General features: G+C 47.5%; 1 protein-coding gene across 5 annotated transcripts in view; it reads right to left on the bottom strand.

Moving 5' to 3' along the window:
• The window catches only part of IFT46 (intraflagellar transport 46), a 22,085-nt gene extending 18,688 nt beyond the window's left edge, over positions 1-3,397 (bottom strand). For 2 of the 5 annotated variants that reach the window (XM_032285313.1, XM_032285316.1), the window contains exons 1-2: positions 3,111-3,397; positions 2,015-2,111 (exon numbers count right to left, since the gene is read on the bottom strand). The gene's annotated coding sequence lies outside the window, so the exon portion shown is untranslated. Of the gene's footprint in view, positions 1-1,172; positions 1,266-2,014; positions 2,112-3,110 lie in introns of those variants that run through there. The other 3 variants (XM_032285314.1, XM_032285315.1, XM_032285317.1) reach the window with 3 other exon arrangements.

The raw sequence follows: 3,397 nt of genomic DNA, 5'->3' as shown, positions 1-3,397 counted from the left end.
TGGGCATGGTGGCGCGTGCCTGTAATCCCAGCTACCCAGGAGGCTGAGGCAGGAGAATTGCCTGAACCCAGGAGGCGGAGGTTGCGGTGAGCCGAGATCGCGCCATCGCACTCCAGCCTGGGTAACATGAGTAAAACTCTGTCCCAAAAAAAAAAAAAAAAAAAAATTGTTAAAATGGCAAATTTTATGTTACGTATATTTTACCACCATAAACAAACAGAAACCCTGGATGTCATCCTTGATTCCAAATCAGGAGTCAAAACCAATCCAGCAAGTCTTAGTGATTCTAAGACCATCTGTCTTGTATAGTATTTGCCTCTTTTCCTTATTCTCAACTTCCTCACCAGAGGCCAAGTCACTATCATCTCAACTCAGCCATCCCAACGGTCCATTCCACACACGACAGCAACACAGCCTCCAAAGCTCTGCTTGTTATGCCTCCTGCCCTAGCTCTCTGATCTGACCATATCATACAGTAGAGTCCCCTCTACTGTAAACTGGTCTGTTTCAGGTCCTCAAACTAAGCCAAGTTCTTTCAGTCTTCAAGGTTTTTCACATCTCACATACTATTTCCTCTTCCTGGCCTACTTTTCCTCAGTGTCTGGATTCTTGCCATCTTTCAGTCTCACATATCACCCCTTTAGATCTTCCCTGATCACCCTATCAAAAGTGGGTTTCTGGCTGGGCGAGATGGCTAATGCCTGTGATTCCAGCACTTTGGGAGGCTGAGGTGGGAGATCACTTGAGGTCAGGAGTCCAAGACCAGCCTGGCCAACATAGTGAAACCCCATCTCTACTAAAAATACAAAAATTAACTGGGCGTGGTAATGCCAGCTACTCAGAAGGCTGAGGTGGGAGGATTGCTTGAAATCAGGAGGCGGAGGTTGCAGTGCGCCGAGTAGCATGGGCGATACAGTGAGACTCTATCTCAAAAAAATGTGGGTCTCCTTCCTCACCGTTATTCTCCTTAACAGCAAACAATCTTCCTCCATCAGCACACTTAACCACATTTGGAATTTGTTTACTCATTTGTCATCTGCCTCCCATGGCTACAAGCATTGAGATGGCAGGGACATTGTGTCATTTAACACTATTTGCCCAAGTGCCAGGCATAAGGCTGGCACATAGTAGGTATTTTAAAATGTTTGTTAGCCAGGCAAGATGGCTCACACCTGTAATCTCGGCACTTTGGGAGGCTGAAGTGGAAGGACTGCGTGAGGCTAGGAGTTCAAGATCAGCCTTGGCAACATAGCAAGACCTCGTCTCTATAAAATTAAGAAAAAAAAAAAGTTTGTTGAATAAATAAATAGTGTCCAGTCCTCTAAAAATATTTCACTGTAATTTGGGTTGGGGATGCAGGCTAAGGGCAGATTATGAAGCACCTTCAAAGCTGGGAAAAACATAAGTTAAAAAAAAAAAAGAACAGTGAATTCCTGGCAGATAGTGAGCAAAGCAGTAACATGAAGTAAATGGTGATAGGGTTGGATTGGGGGAAAATCCTGTAATTTGGAAGGCTATGATTTCTCCCCCTTAACTAGTAAGAAAACAAACAATAGCAAGTGAAATAACTTGACTCTGAAAGTCAACATATGCTATCATAAAACAGGAACTTCGGCCAGGCGCAGTGGCTCATGCCTGTAATCCCAGCACTTTGGGAGGCTGAGGAGGGTGGATCACCTGAGGTCAGGAGTTCAAGACCAGCCTGGCCAACATGATGAAACTCCATTGCCACAAAACTACCAAAAAAAAAAAAAATTAGCCAGGCATGGTGGTATGTGCCCGTAGTCCCAGCTACTCAGGAGGCTGAGGCCAGAGAATCGCTTGAACCCGGGAGGCGGAGGTTGCAGAGAGCCGAGATTGCACCACTGCACTCCAGCCTGGGCAACAGAGGGAGACTCCATTTTAAAAAAATAATAAATTTAAAATAAAATAAAATAATAATTTCTTGAAGACAACTGTGAATCCATCCTGTTCTTTTGAGTACCATTTCTCTTCCTTTTCATTCCTTTCTTACCTTGGTGTCTTGGGGTTGGAGTATAAATACTTGCAACCTCTTCTGAGTCGTTAATCTCTAGACGCTCATCGTATGTCTGGTTTTCAACAACCTTGGTCTAAGCAAAAGGAGACACGATTACATAGCTCCTATCATGGGACATTAAGCACTGTGCCAGGAGGTATATTCCAAACCAGCATTGGCTCCTCTTCCTTACCCAAGAAACCAGCTTTTCATAAAAACGTCACCCCATCCAAACTTTCCTTAAGGCTTCTTGGCCCCCAGTTAAGCAGGTAAGTCATTCTGTTGCAGCCCTTATTTAAGAATTGCTGGGCCAGGCGCGGTGGCTCAAGCCTGTAATCCCAGCACTTTGGGAGGCTGAGGTGGGTGGATCACGAGGTCAAGAGATCGAGACCATCCTGGTCAACATGGTGAAACCCCGTCTCTACTAAAAATACAAAAAATTAGCTGGGCATGGTGGCGCGTGCCTGTAATCCCAGCTACTCAGGAGGCTGAGGCAGGAGAATTGCCTGAACCCAGGAGGCGGAGGTTGCAGTGAGCCGAGATCGTGCCATTGCACTTCAGCCTGGGTAACAAGAGCGAAACTCCGTCCCAAAAAAAAAAAAAAAGAATTGCTGGCAGGCTGGCTGAGCAACCAGGGAATCGTGGAGGGAAAGAGAGCCAACTTCTGCAGCTTCCCAAAGCTGTAAGACCACGCCCAAGGGCAGAACACTATTCGTAAGTCGATGGCCAAGGATGATGAGGTTTCTCAAGGGAGGCTGTAGAGGTTCTAGGAAGAGTTTTTTCTCTGGAGCCACCTGTGGGGTGGGGTGGGGGGGGGGGGGGGGGGAGGGTCCCCAAAAAGAGGGGAAACTCCAGTCTCTCGGTCCCATCCAATAATCCCAAAAGCATCACCTCCACCTTCACCCTCGTCTTGCAGATAAGATCCCACCTAAGCCTGTAGGGGAATAAAGAAGGCAGGACGGCTGGTAGTGAGGTGGCGAAGCAACAGTTATCACGGAGATGGGAAGAGGTAACTGGGGATGGGGTAAAGCGGAGTCCTCTTAAGCCCCTCTAGAAAGACAGTACCCTTTCTGCTGGGGTGAGTACTAATTACCTGTAGCCCCTCTGAATCCGTGTCCTCTATAATGGAAAGAACCCCAGCCTAGGGCTGGGGTACCACTCCAGTGTCAAGGTCAGGCCACTTGAGAGATTCTACGCCGAGCAACTACCTGTTTTCAGTCGCTAGGCAAAAAGGTAAGTTTTAAAATTCGCGAGGTTTGCTTCCACTCTCGTGAGACCTCCCGCACGTTACGCCTCATCCGCGAAGGCTGTCTACGCAGGAAGAAGATCCAGGGGGCACGGATAAAGCCTCTCTGGGCGGCCAAGTCGCCTGTTTGTCTA

Source organism: Sapajus apella, unplaced genomic scaffold (genome assembly GCF_009761245.1).
Source record: "Sapajus apella isolate SASKATOON/1434 unplaced genomic scaffold, GSC_monkey_1.0 scaffold16, whole genome shotgun sequence".
Lineage (NCBI taxonomy): Eukaryota > Metazoa > Chordata > Mammalia > Primates > Cebidae > Sapajus > Sapajus apella.
This window is presented reverse-complemented; position numbering and strand designations above follow the sequence as displayed.